Source organism: Protopterus annectens, chromosome 6.part0, assembly GCF_019279795.1.
Source record: "Protopterus annectens isolate FY-2018-M chromosome 6.part0, PAN1.0, whole genome shotgun sequence".
NCBI classification, from domain to species: domain Eukaryota; kingdom Metazoa; phylum Chordata; order Ceratodontiformes; family Protopteridae; genus Protopterus; species Protopterus annectens.
Genome location: NC_056737.1, coordinates 1,328,693,033 through 1,328,708,492, shown reverse-complemented (window position 1 = coordinate 1,328,708,492; position 15,460 = coordinate 1,328,693,033).

The following is a 15,460-nucleotide window of genomic DNA, read 5'->3' as shown; positions in this document are numbered from 1 at the left end:
AATGTAAATAAATAACTAAATAAATAAATGAATATGTGAGTGGTCCGTGAAGCAACCAATGACCACTATGGACTGAGGCACACAATAAGTTCACAATGGCAAGGATTCTTTGGTAAGTGATTTTTTTTTTCTTTCAAGGTGCTACACATGAGAAGAGCTAGTCAGACCAGAGAAAAATATCTGTGCTGTATTGGGGGATGAAGTGCCAAAAGCGTTAAGTGTAGCTGGAGTGAGTCAGTTGGAAGGTAAGTTGTCATTGATAGTTCACAAGCAACACACAAACTCATAACACTTTCCCCATTCCCTTACATTATAAAATGTAAATGTAGAATTGAATTCCCCTGTCAGTGCTGTTCAAACACTCACACACACACACACACACACACACACACACACACACACACACACACAAATCAAAATAACAAGTAGGTTGTCACAACGTGAGCATCAGCATTACACTGACAACAAAGACAAAATTACCCCAAATACCTTAATAAATAATTTAAGCAAAAAATAGTAGTCCCTGATAGGAAACTTACGATACTGAAAAAAATATTGGGTTTCTTCAAGGGGGAAATATCACTTTTAGTCAAAAATAGACAAAATGATATTTTTATAATAGGGCAATCATTTCTGAGTAAAGGAGTTCCCCACTGGGGACTTATCTACTAGAAAGGAGGATCTTACCAATTACTGCTTCTGTGAAATACAACAGATGCTTCTTCTTCTACTTGAGACAGCAGGAAAGTACTGAAGATAGCTCTAATTGCTAATTTCCCAACTTGGGGATTAGCCAATCAGATTTCAGAGTGAAGGGGGGGGGCAGAGTTTTTGAAGTTGGCCAGTTGTTGTTTCTTAGGCTACTGCTGAAATGGGAATGATGAACATGCCTGTGCCTTTTTTCAGAATCTTCTTTATGTGAACAATCCGTTTTTTCCACCAAAAGTAAGCATTGCATTTACTAAACTACATGAAGCAAAAGTGCACATAACAATCCTGTTGTGTGATTCACTTAAAGTTCTAGAATATGTTGTTATTTACACTTCAGCAACAGTGCACTATATATAAAAAAGTAATAAGCCTGAGATGGTAGACACTACAGGGAAAGAGCAGGCAGCCAAGAGGTAGCGTCGGGCCTCTCCATGTCCATTATTTCCCTATAATGCCCATCCGGGAGGATATCATTGCACTTATCAAATGGCATCTGTTTGTTTTCTTTTCCTATGATTTTGTAATTTAAAGTTGGTTAAAGGATGGTATTGTTTGTTTCTTTGTGATTTTTAGAAAACAAAGTAGTTGATTTCCTTGTTTATTTATAGTGGAATATTTCACATTACAATTATTTATTAATTGGCACTAATGTGGATTGTCTGAACTCTAGTTCTCCAAATGAAGCAGTAACATGAAAAGAGAATTCCAACTGGCAGTGCACTTCATAGCAATGCATAGGTTCATAGGAGATTACTAGGCTAATGGCTTAAGAGCCCTTACAGGCCTAGCCATTATTACCTGAATTCTACCTGATTTTTGTTCCCTAAGGGCTACAGGATGGCTTAGATTTGTGCCTATGCCTTTCAGTATTTTACAGATTGCCCCTGTCCATAAGGGACATGGGCACGACCACAGGAGTGAATGTATAATTCCCCCTCATTGATCCAAACTGCATTTGAAAAGGGTCAGATTACAGCTCTTCTTTACATAAAAAGGAACCCTGTTCCAGAGAAGGGGTAATGACTGAGACATGTATCTGTCTCTCCAGTGTGTTTTGTTCATGTTACATCCAAGTTTAGATCATTAGATGGGGTGGTCCTTGTTCAGTTTGTCTTGCAAATATGTAACAGTCCCATCAGGGCTGGATTTGAGAGTGCCTTGTAGGTTTGGCATAATCACTACTTAATAGTCGGTAGGACAAAGAGTACAGGGATAGGGCTTTTAGTCAATCAGCATAATGCATGTTGTTTATGCCCTGAATTATTTTGTAAGGAACCTCTGAGGCCACTCCAGCTGTTACAAGTGCCTGGTAAAGTACATGTCAAAAGGTGCATTATACTCAATCATTGATCTGATACAGGCTAAGTACAGTGGGACTATAACTTTCTTGAATGTGGATCTCATGCCTTTACTTATAAGCAATGCCACATAGAAGGACTTTCTCACCACTGTGGACACAAGGTGTATAAGGTTCAGGCAACTATCTATCTGTGAACCTAGATCTCTCACCTCTGAGTCTACTTGTTATAATGTAATCTGTAGGAGTATTTGACTTCCCAAAGGGTATGATTATTCATGTTTTTGCATTTAGTTTTTGCCATAGCTGTGTCACCAATCATTTGTCCGAGTTAGACCCTTCTGAAGAATATCTACATGGTTGAGGGAGTCAGTGATTGCCACCATCTTACAGTCATCAGCAAATATGGTCAGCCAAATGTCTTCTATGTTAGCCTTGGCATCAGAGAAGTATATTCCAAATGGGAAAGGTCCCAGCACTGAGCCCTGTGGCACATCACTAGTAACTGGCCTCTTGCAGGATATGGATTCTCCCAGTCTAACAACATGTCTTGTCAGTGAGCCATTTGGCTATCCATCTGGTGACATAGGGAATCATGACGAGTTTTGTGAGTTCATCTATAATACCCAAGTGGGAAATTGTGTCAAATGCCTTAACCAGATCAAGGTAGGCAGTATGCACTGTTTTATCCTCATCCATGGCCCTAGTGACTTTCTCAAAGAAATCTACCAGATTGAGCAGGCATGACATGCCCTTGACAAAGCCAAACTGGTTTGGGTCCAGTGTTTGGAGGTTTCCTATGTCATTTTTTATCAGGTCCATGATTATTCTTTACATGGTCTTGCATATAAAACTAGTCAAGCTTATGGGTCTGTAATTTCCTGGATCTATTGATGGTCCCCCTTTATGCAGTGGGATGACTGTTGCTATCCTCCACTCCACAGGGACACAGCTAGTTTGGAAACTGTGGTTAAACCAAGATCCTAGTGAGCTGGATAGGTCCTATTTCAAGCTATCTAAGAGGTATACTGAGATATTGTTGGTACCCATCGAGTCATGTTTTTAGCTTTAGACTGAGCAGTGGTGGCGTGTTCTTTTTTGATAACTGGTAGAGGAATGGTGGTGGACATTTCTTGGGCTGAGCAGAGGGGATGGGGAGGTGAAATTTTAGCTGAATTTATCGGCCTGCCGATTTGCTATATCTTTTGGTTGGGTATAGGAGGTGCCATCTACAGCTAACCCTGCACATTGCTGGGTGTTGCCCTTAGGATTCTGGACATAACTGAAAAATGCCTTATAGTTATCCTTAGCTTAGGAGGCTATTTTTGCCTCAAAATTATCCTTTGAAGACTTGACTAGTTCCCTGATTTGCTTATTTAAACTAATGAGGGTTTTTTGCTCTGTTGTGTACATTTTCTCTTACTTCTAGAAAGGATTTTCTTTCTTTTGTTGTACCATATATTTATACCAGGGGTGCACCAAGGTGGCATGTTTTTGTGGTTTGTCCTAGGATGTTTTCACAGCAAGAGGTTCTCTGGTTCGATCCTCGGCTGGAGTGCCTTCTGTGTGGAGTCTGCATGTCCTCCCTGTGGTCACGTGGGTTTCCTCCGGGTGCTCCAGTTTCCTCCCACATCCCAAAGACATGCTATAGGTGGACTGGACACTCCAAATTGGCCCTAGGTTTGAGTGTGTGCATGTGTATGCCTTCAGTAGAAGGTTGTCCATAAATCTATACCATAGAGCCATGAAACCAGAAACATAACTCATCTAAATATACTTCTTATTTCTGTGGTCGTAAATTATATGGGATCTTACAGGTATGAACAGTGCATTGCCCTTGCCTTGTGTTTAAAGCAAAAAAGAGAAGTTGATTAGGTGAAAAAGTCAACAGATTATCAAACCTTTCAGATTTCAGTGCAGTTGGGAGTAACATAATTTTACAAATTTTCTCTCTATGCCAACTTGACTGCTTCTTTTTTTGTAACAGATGTGCAATGTGTTCATTGAACTGCATTACTTTTTCTGTAGAGTAAATAGATGAACTTTAAAATAAGCTTAGATTTAATGTTGAGCTGTGTTAATGCAATGGCATCATATCACTTGTAATTCCATAACAGTACATAATATTAAACTATTAATGGAAAAGTGTACATCACAAAACAGAAGACAGTGTTCTTTTGGCTATGTACCAGTTATATAATTTTGCATACATGAGCATTCCATCTGCTTGTATTTTGCCACTAGTGCAAAATGGACTTGTTTTGCAGTCCCTGCTGTCACAATCTTGTACTATCAAAGAACAAGCATAAAATACGGTACTGAAATAATCACACAGTGTACAAATATGGAACACATTGTAACAATTTACAGTAAGTGTGTATAATATCAAAACCTTCATCTGAACGTGAACTAATGCTCTGCAAATCTATGTGTTACAAATGTGTATTTCTCAGTTCCATAAACAGTATAGTTATGTAACAAATCCTCTTCTGCTATGAGTTTAGTGTTCTACTAAAGATGAGAGAAGTGTGGCAGCAGAGAGCTATACTCATATCACAGAGAACAAATAGTACAAGCAGTCATAGCTTGCAGGGAGGACAACCAATCGGCATACACAGCTTGATGTTGCATAATCTTGGAAGAAAGAAATACTTTTCATTTGCTGGGTAATCTTGGAGGAAAAAAGTGAAGTATTTGTCTTTCTCCAAGGCTGTGAAACCTTGGAATCAAAATATACTAGTAGCAAAAGTATGAAGGGTGCAACTCCCACATAAGGGGATTTGTAGTGCTTGCTCATATAAAAACATTGTTTCTGACTGTTGTCTTTATTAATTTTACTTGAAAATGAGTGTGGTACATGCAACAGTATGAGTTAGTGCATTATAGAGCTGACATTTTGTTTAAAATATATTTATTATTTAATGCAATCTTTAAGCATCTTTAGCTATGTTTGTTTTGATTAGCTGCTATGAGTGGTATAAACTTGCACTATGCAAGTAAAAATTGCATTTTTGGTGATGTTATTTGTTATGTTAAATCTGGATATCTGTAAATTTTAAGCATTCTGAAATTCTGTTTCCATACTCTGTCTTAGCATGTTGTTTTTAATATTTTTGAATTGATGGTGTATGAGTCAAGATTACAAATTATATCCTTCAAAACATGATATGAGTTGGGTGAGGCAATGAACTGTTTATTAATACTGCATACTATAGTACTGAATACTGTACTATTGCACACTGCCGTACTGCATACTGTAGCATATCTGCAGAGACCAGCACTCTGACTGCAGTCATTTGTCTGCTGATTTAAAGTTGCTTCTGTTGATCAGAAATGCCAAGTTATCAACACTAATAAACAGTAAGAGGAAGAACACTACTCCACCCGGTATGTTTATGGAACAGTGGTATCTCCATGACTAAAGTGTAACTGTTTAGGGATCAACACTCCAGAGTCATCTTAAAACAGTGCAATTATCAAAAAAAGTAGCATATCTGAAACAATAAAACAAGGAAAAGGGTATTTTTGCAGACGAAGAAACCCTCTGCACCACCCAACAAGATGGCCTGTTTCACCACACCCCACTATACACACACACACACACATATATATATATATATATATATATATATATATATATATATATATATATATATATATATATATATATATATATATATAAGTCACAAACAAATAAATCTAGCACTCACAATTTTTGCCATTTTCATGATATAAACAGGCCTCATAGAATGGTATCCACAGCAAATAAAAACGAGTGAAGCTCAGATAAGCCCAAATAGGGGGGTTTATTCCATAACAAACTCAGCAGGCTGTAACAAACACTGCAGGCCTGATAGTCTAGCTGTAACAAACTCTACAATAGTCCAAGATGATAGTCTGGTTGTAACAAACTCTGCAACTCAGCAGGTTATAACAAATTCAATGGACCTAGCAGCCTGGCTGTAAAAAGCTCTGCAATAATCCAAAATAATGTTCTAGCAGTAACACATTCTACAATCCAAAGTGGTAGTACAGTCAGACAGTGTTCCTTACTCATGGCAATCCCAATGCAAAGAAGCAACATCATGGTACAATTGTAGGAAGAGAAAGCTCATACTTTCTACAGAGGTGTTAGGATTACCCTCCCCTACAGTTACTCCCTTAAGCAGTCCAGGTATTTGTGAAAGATGCAAAACCCATGGAACATTACCAGTCCAGTAAATGGTTAGTGGTACTGCAGGCCTGTTTTCCCTTCTCCCTACAAAGACACTCTCATTCTTCCCTAAAGCAACAGTCCATCAAAGCAGGTGATTCTAACAGGTACATGGGGACAGCCCTCATCGGGTCACACCATGGAAGACTGTAGGCTACAAGTTCCACTGTTTAAATGTCCTTGAAGATGCAAGTGACCTCTTTCACCACAGTGGAGAAAAGTAAAGGTAATGCATCACTGTCCCCTTAGAAGAAAAAAACTATTTTATTCAAAGGTTTTACACAGAGCAAAAGCTACTGGACAGCTGCAATATTCCCTTAGTACAGGACATCACAGCATACAGGGTAGAATATCCGAATTATACAGAATTACAAAGAGCACTTCAGAAGACTTATATATCAACAGTGAGTAGGACACATACACACATCATGGTCTACACCATGGCCTAAGAATTCTGAATACTACAACAAACTTCAGATCTCCCTGTTTTGCATTTAAACTACATCACATCATTTGCAGCTGTCATGCTATGTCAAACTCTCCTTCCCTCTTCATATTTCCCAAAATGGAATTTACCTGTTATTAGCTATACCAACTTCCTCAACCCTTACCCCAACAGAACTTCAGGTAGTTCAGCAAACAACAGAAAACTACAGGATATATAGAAAACAGTAAAAGTAAATGTGTAAGTACCACTGTCCAATCAGATACTTCATGTGAATAATTCATAGTGTCATAGGATCATAGAAATTCAAGGCAACTGAGTCATGCAACCATTTATGGCTTGCCAGTTGCCATCTTTAGGCCAAACCTCCTTTTTATGGACAGGTAGGCCAGTCAAGCCAGGGGTGAATTTGTAAATACCCATCCGATCATCCAATTCCTGCATTAAGGAAGATAATGTATCACACTGCAAAAATATCACACTGCTTAATTTGCAGTAGGAGTCTATCCAGAGGTGAAGAAGGTGCTGCAGAATGAATTGGTCTCTCTACTATGTTTTATATATTTGGTGATGAAGATTTAGATCATTGTTTTAGTATTTGTAGGACTAGTTGACTTGTGGGGATACAAATCATCCAGGACCACTAAGTCTCTAATGGCTAGGGAGGCATGACATAGATTTCCTTAGGAGTCCATAAGATACTAAATAAAGGGGCTGTGCTTCCATTTTGTTCTGCTAACTTACGGTTTTTATGTCACAGAGTTGAGTTTTTAAGCCAGTGATCTTCTTAGTTAGGAAAACTCTGGGATCTTTCTAGTTGTTTGATTTGTCTAGTGAGGTACTTCCCAAAGCAGATGTTGTATTCAATAACTAGTGTAATAAATGCTGAATATAAGGAAGCAATGACTATTTTATATCTGGATGACATGCCTTTGGCAATTAACTGCACTAAGTAGGATGACTTTCCGACTACTATCATTACATGATCTGTCTGGTTAAGTGACTTGTCAAGGTCACACAGAAGGGAAATAAAGGCTTAGGCAATCAAATTCTGTACCATCAGGATGTTGTTCAGTAACAGCTCATAGCATTAATACTCTATGCTGTCAGACAAAAGCTTCCTCCACTTGCATAGCAGACGATTGTTTCAGTCCATCAGCCTCTTGGTTGTGGGCCCAATATATTTTACCGTGCCACTTTGATGCCTGTTGAAGACACTTGCCCAATGTGGACTTCAAACCTACAGCACTTGCCTTTTACTGTACATAGCTATACAGATGCCATAGTATTAAGTATACAGTGGGAAGACCTGAGGAAATTAAATTTCTGTCTCTAAGTACATATAAGACAAGCAGAAACTGCTAAAACAATATAATGTTTAAAGTACCACAAATTTAATCAAAGTCAGATAAAACAATTTAAATGCCAACTGCTATCTCCTCAAGGAGGATTGCCTAAATGTCCACTTGAGACTTTGTTACAAGTGAGTGGTAACAAACAACCTTTGCTTCTAGCAGGTGCAATATTTCATACTGTTTAGTTATACTGTAATCTTGTAATTTCACTTACTAATCCGTATTTTTAACTAATTCAATAAATAAACAAATAAATAAATAATTCCTGAAGTTTAGCATCAACATCTGTGAATCACTTTGAAGTTGTGAAATTTTGATATTTCAGAGCTGTCAGTCATACACACATGGTAGTATTTTCCAGATCCAAACAATTTGGCACACATAGGGTGCTCAAAATGTTGTCATTTAGTCTCTTCATAAAATATTAATCTAGAGTAAATATTGGGGTTGGCATAATGATTAAGGTATTTACCTCACAGACACAAGGTACAGGATCTGATTCTCACTTCTGGTCGCTGTCTGGTCACTGAATGGGTACGTAGATTGATTGTCTAGTATTTGCCTATGGGCTATCACAGACACTCAAGATACTTCATAAACCTCTGAACCATCTGGGAAAATAATATATGCAATATTCACGAAATGTTACTCTGTGCCCTTTCTGTAAAGTGGGGGTGAGGTTACTGTGCAGCAGCAGATAAATCTCAGTTAAATCGCATCACAGCCTGCCATACTGTAAACATGGATGGCGCATTTCAGGGGCATATACCAGTGCTGGTAAAGGTAAAAAAGTCTCATTAAACAATGTTTTGCAGCTCTGTAATAACTGTGTGAGACTGGCTGTCACCTGTTACTCTAAATTACAATAGTGGCAATCTGCCAATCTGCACTGCAATAACAAATTCATTTCAAAAAGAAAAGAAAACGAGAAGAAATAATGAGAAAACAAATGCAAAATTATAACCCTGGTATATGTCTTCCTAGTACTTCTATGCAGCCCACTAGCCAAAAAGTGTATACTGGTAAGCCGGTAAATAATATGAAAGTTCCACTAGTGTATCCAATAGGTAAAGTTATGCATTACAAACCCAATATATTGCACAGTGACCTATGAACTCTGCTTTTAGACAAAACAGCAAGAAAAGCAAGCAAACTCCTCGGTCAGCAGCAGAATTCTAAATGTTTAAAAAGTTTGATTGTTAAACTGCAAGATACCAGCACCACTTTCAGAATATTATAATTCCAGTTAATGAATTCAGTATGCAACATTTGTGATTATAGCAATTCTCTTCTGCATGTAAGCAACATGGAAAGCAGAAATTATACCATGCCAGTTACAGTAATAATAGATAGATAGCTCTATAGATAGTTCATTCATTTATTTATTTTACATTTCCTGACCGGAGTGTCCGGCTGAGCTATTGCCATTTTTCAGCGGAGGCCTGGGGAGAAAAGCTCCAAAGATATACAATGCAATACAAATAGCAATACAGATACATTTAAATAAAAATAGCGATTGAGAATTTTTGTAGTTAAGATACGTAAGCTACATACATGTATATTGTTGACAGATAAAACAATACTATAAACAAAAAGGAGACTGTTAAAAAAGTAGAATAGGTTGTATGTTTTGGTTTTAAAAAGAGAGTTGGGTAAATACAAGTCTTTGTATGCAGAGTAGCAGAAACTTAAAAGGTTGCATAAGAATTTCAGGTAGCAGAGTATAGAAGAAGCTTTGGAGGTTGCATAGGAAGCATAGGATGAAGTAGTTAATATTAAGTTTTAGTAAGTTAGTTTGAATGTACTATAAAAGGTAGGTAATAATCGGGGTGCCTAAGTACAATGGCAGGATCAGTGTTTGTTAAAGTGGTCTTTGGTTACTAGCTTAAATTGTTTGGGGTGAGTCAGGGACCTTATTTCTAGTGGTAGTTTGTTCCATGCAATAGAGGAATGGTAGCTAAACAAGTTGCACCCGCATTTGATTTGGGTTTATGGATTTTTAGTAGGTCTTGGGTTGAGCTTCGGAGAAGTCTGGTAGGGGAGTAGTGAGAGATGAGAGAAGATAGACTTGGGCAGAAATCAGGCTGATATAGAATGGGGTGTATGATTTGGAGATGAGATTGTAGGAACAGGTGAGGTAGTTTGGGCCAGTTCAAATATTTTAAGGAGAGACAGTGGTGAGAGTTATATGTTTGTTGAGCTGCAAATCTAGCTATTTTGTGGTAGGTTGATTCTAATTTGGTATGTAGGAAGAAGTTCAGATTTGTGAGTATTTGGGAACAGCTTTCTCTCTCTCTCTCTATATATATATACATATATATATATATATATATATATATATATATATATATATATACATAAACAGAAGGAAGACAGAGAGATATGAACTGGAATGCTAAGTTTAAACACTGGCTGAGACCTGCTAGGTCATACAGCATACAGGCCTGACACGAATGTGTAATGTAACAATAAACATTTCATATCCAAGGCATTTGGTTTACTTGAGCAAGTTAGACCTATGAACTAATTATGGGTCAGTATATCAGTGTATGAGGTCACTCTTGCAGTAACTTATGTAAAGTCAGTAAGGAACAATGCAGAAGTTACTGTGAGAGGATATGCAGAATGCTGGGGGAAGTAGGAACAAAACACAGCTTCAGGATGCCAGTCAGGGTTTCATATTTTAATTAAACTGGATAACTGGTTTAAAGTTTTGTCATTCTTCAAAGTATTTTCCTATGTGGAGAACTTTACCCAGTGACTTCCAGTCAATTTCAAAATGTCCTCAGATAAAGGTAGAATATATTGATACAAATTGACGTATTGTGTAAAAGCTTTTCCTTCAAGCATTTTATATGCCCTTGCCTGAATTAAAAAGGTTTTTGCATGTGACCACATTAAAAGGTTCTCAAACACCTGTGTGTTGACTGAAGGCTTTATTATGATTGTTCGTAGATCAACATTAATCAGTAATTTAGATTAACTAAACTAAAACGTGAAAGCATTTTGTACATTGTTTATTCTACAGTGTCAACAAGCTGCAGTGATCAGTATGAAATGCTACAGGTTTAACTTTACCTAGGACTTCATAACTGCGTAAAAACATTGGCAGGCTCATTCTGTAAAAATCAAGTAAAAATTTAACAAAATGTCATGCAGTGCTACCATGGTTAACTGAATCAACTGGCAATGTGCATGCTTTGCATTTTAGCAATTACCAGTAAAACAAAATAAACAAGTTTTATTTCCTGAGAGTAAAGCAGAAACAATTGCTAAGCCAGTGGAATACCAAGCACCTGATGTTACCTAATTTTTAACTGCATTTACAAAAACAGTCTGCTTTTAAAAGTGATGTCACAATAATTGGGGGAAGCTTTCTCAGATGGAAGATCAATGCACCTTTTCAGATGGCAAGATGGCACTAAACATTATCTTAACATGATTTTACATGGCAGTCAATGGTAACATTGCACATCGGTCTGCAACACTGAGGTCTGAACTACACATGCTATTCAACACTACTGTACATGAGCACAGCCACATACTGGTAAACCAATTGATCTTTCACCCCTTTTTCCCATATTATGCATGGAATCAGGGTGCCACTGCAATAGTGACAATCATGTAAAGCCAAGGTTTACACTGCATGGTGGCTAGCCCTGCTGTGGTTGTTCTTTCACACCACACAGTCACATGCATGTGTGGAAACTGGAGCACCTGAAGGAAACACACGTAAACACAGGGAGGACATGCAGATTCCACAAAGAAGGCAACCCAGTCAAGAACTGAACCAGGTAACCACTTGCTGTGAGGTGACAACTCTAGCCAATGTGCCACTGTGGGGCCCCATTTGCTTAAGTATGCATACACCATGAGAAAAAGTCTGCTATGCCGAATACAGGTATCTTTGTGGAAGAAAAAAAAAACAAAAAAAAAACAAACAAAAAAAATTTGACAAAGTAATTTAACAGTAGAGTTGCAGAGGCAAACTGCATACCAAGAAGTGCATATGATTTTATTCTCACAAGAGCTATGGAAGTATTTAACCATGGCACTTGATTGCTAGAAATTATTCCATTTACAACAACACACGGCATAAAATGACAGTACAAACAAATTGATCTATTCAGAAGAATCACAGAAGAAAATGCTAAAATCTCCAAATATCAGAAATAAAGTGCAGATGTCAGATCCATGGCGCAGAAGGATGAAGCTTTGTGACCAAGACAACCTGAGTTTAATTACAGGCCTGGGTACTTGAGAAGCCAATAATGGGGGTGGGGGTGGAAGCAGTGATGAGGAAATGTATGCTCAAATCTTCAGGTGTTGCAGGAACATGTGGGTGGCATGCATCAAATCATAAACTCCACCAGTAAAACTAAAGCTATGTAAATAAGCAGCTGCTACAGAGTAAGGTAGGCAAGCAAATAAAAGAGGTATCACTGTACAGATGGGAGCATTTCCTTCATGGAACCACTGCAGGCCCAACTTCTGATATAGCCCAGCACATCAGTTGAACAGGTAATTCTTAAAACAAAATCCCAATACAATTTTAAGTATGACAACCCCCCACCTGATCGCTTCCAAATCATAGGTTCATATTGTTTGCCAATTTAATGAAGGGCCTTTTTAACTTTAGCCATGCATCCTAAATCTCTGACAACATTTTGTACCCTTGATAAGTGTAAGCAGGGGCTTAGGACATAAAACATTTACAAGATGGGGCCAGGGAGAGGAACCATTTACAGGCTGCCTGAGTCCATTAGAGACATAGGTGTCAAACCACAGTTGTATTTCCTGTTCCCCATCCAATTGTCTAAGTTACACTTCTATTAGGTTAGGGAGGAACTCTGCTTCATATGGATGGGGAGCCTGTTTCAAAGAAGGGGTTGTCTCTTGAATACATACATGTCTCTCTAGCATTTCCTATTTATATCACAGGTAAGTTTTAAGATTTTACAGTTGGTAATTCTGGTATTGTTTGCTTGTTTTCCGGATATGCACGAGGTCCATCAGGGCAGGGTCTAACAATACCTAGTATGCCAGGCACAGATCTTCCCTCAACAGCCTGTAAGAGACAGAATACAGGCATAAGGCTTTGAGAGGGTATGCACAGGGCATGTTACTTACACCCATTATTCTGTTAGTGAGGAACATCTGTGGATGTGCCAATTGTGGATGTGCCCGGTTAGGTACATACCGAAAGGGGCACTGAACTCAATGATAAGTCTGATGAATGCCGACTACAGTACCTCCTTGGACCTAGTTTCCATACCTTTGTTTATAAGTTGCACAACATAGAGTGATTTCTTCACTAATGTAGACACATGATGGTCAAAGGCTAGATTACTGCCTATGTGCATCCTAAAGTCCTGGACTACTGGGTCAGCTCCTGGTATTTAGTTTTAGTCTGTGGCTCTGACACCAGTTATTTATCTGTGTCAGCCCTTGAGAACATTTGTGTTGGTGAGAGATTCTATGCCTGCTCCTAATTTGCAATCATCTGCCAATGTAGTCAGCCAGAAGCCACTAACATTGGCCTTGATTTCAACAGCAGCATTAACAGGGCCGGTCACCCATGGACTCTGCTTGTGATTCTCTTCACCCATGACCATGGCACCTCACACCCATTAGAACCCTCAGGTCCCCCGCTGGAAAGGATACGCTACTGGTGTAGGTCACACTGTGGATTGTCACAAGTGTAGGGATAAATTGGAATGGGAAAACCAGGGGGCAACCCATAAACAGTCCTGAAGTTGGTGGCAGCAGTAGCAAACAAAATAAGGCACAGCTAAGGCTTATCATAATAGTAAATTTAGCATTTTCCATGTGGAATAAGTGTCCCTTATAATTAATTATAATCACCTCCACAGCTCCCATAGAAAATTCCATTTTGCAGTGTTGTCAGTATTTTTTGCTATGCTCTTTGAAACTGTTCCATTAATAATGAGTAAATCTAGTATTTTATAGGTTCATAGGTAGGTACTAGGCTATCGGTCCTGGGGCCTATACAAGTCCAGCCAAAAACAACTGATGTCCCTGGTCTTAAAGGAAGATAAGCAAATGCAAACATTGTCTCATATAGTATTGTTTCTGAATATTTAATGCAGACTTTGAGATCATAGATACATAAAACATCTAATCATTAAAAATGTAGACAAACAAATGTAACAGATCCCACAGCACATTTTTAAAGAGTAAGCAATGTTACCTATCAGCTTGGTCAAATTTCCACTAGTAGTATAAATAACACCGTAGGCCTCCCCTGCAAAGAAGTTACTAGCCCAGTGAGACTAATCCAATTAACAAAAGATACATAAAATAAAAATAAATACAACTGTCTAGGTGGTGAAAATAATAGAACAAGAATGGGGTTATGACTAAATTAAATGGTTAATTAACATTCAAGTTGCTATCCACTGAGGTCATAAATACTTCACTGAACCCATTTATAAACAAACTTAAATAACTGTGTGGAATATCAAAGACAAATCCATTGGAATAGATGGATAAAGTGTGGACTACAGCACAGGTTACCACAGGACAGTTAGTGGCTCAGCCACCTGCTGCAGGATGTGGGCAGGACAAGATGAATGATGAGGTTATACCTGTTTGTCTCTCTTCAGGAAGAGGTATGGAGTCCATATGCTTGGTTACACTGTCCATGGCAGAATTTATTAAAGGCCAGGATCACATGGAAACGCTGCATACTTGGGAAGGAGCCCAGATTATGTCACTTTTGAAGCTGTGAATGTCAGTCAAATGACCCACTGCCTGGCATCCCAGGACATTACAGACTTGTACAGGGGAAGTTTAGGGTCCAGACCTACAATGTCGGCCTCTCCAAACAGCAGTGGCAGTTCCCAAACTCAGTCTGCTGATCTACTTCTCATCACTGGTGTAGGGAGGTAATCCCAATCAGCATTACATAGAAATCCACACTACTTGGCAAAGAACTTGATTAGGTGAGGTACACTGCTACAGAAGACAGTCAAACCACAAATCAAGTCATAAATCAAGTAACTTACTAGAAAAATACACCGAGAAAGGATATCCAGCAATAAGTAAAGAATACTGATGTTCAGCTGTCATGTGTCCCTGCAAGAGATCTGCATCAACTGCATAATTCTTAACTGCAGAATGTAAAATACATTTGATTTTTTATAGTTTTAGTACTGCATGTAGTAATAGAAAGCATTAAATCCCTTGCATTTTTTTTTTTGCATTTCTTTCTTAAATTAAATTCAACTTTGTTGAAAGTTACTCCTCATACGTGTAAACTTTCTTGAGTCTTGTCTCTTAACACCTCACCTCTATTACGTACTGCTCAACTTTTTCTTTCAATGTTGCCTTGTTTTAGGAGCCAGCTACACACATGACAGTTCAGATGTAAGCAATCCTCCTAGCAGTCATCAATATGCAAAGAATTGTGCATTATA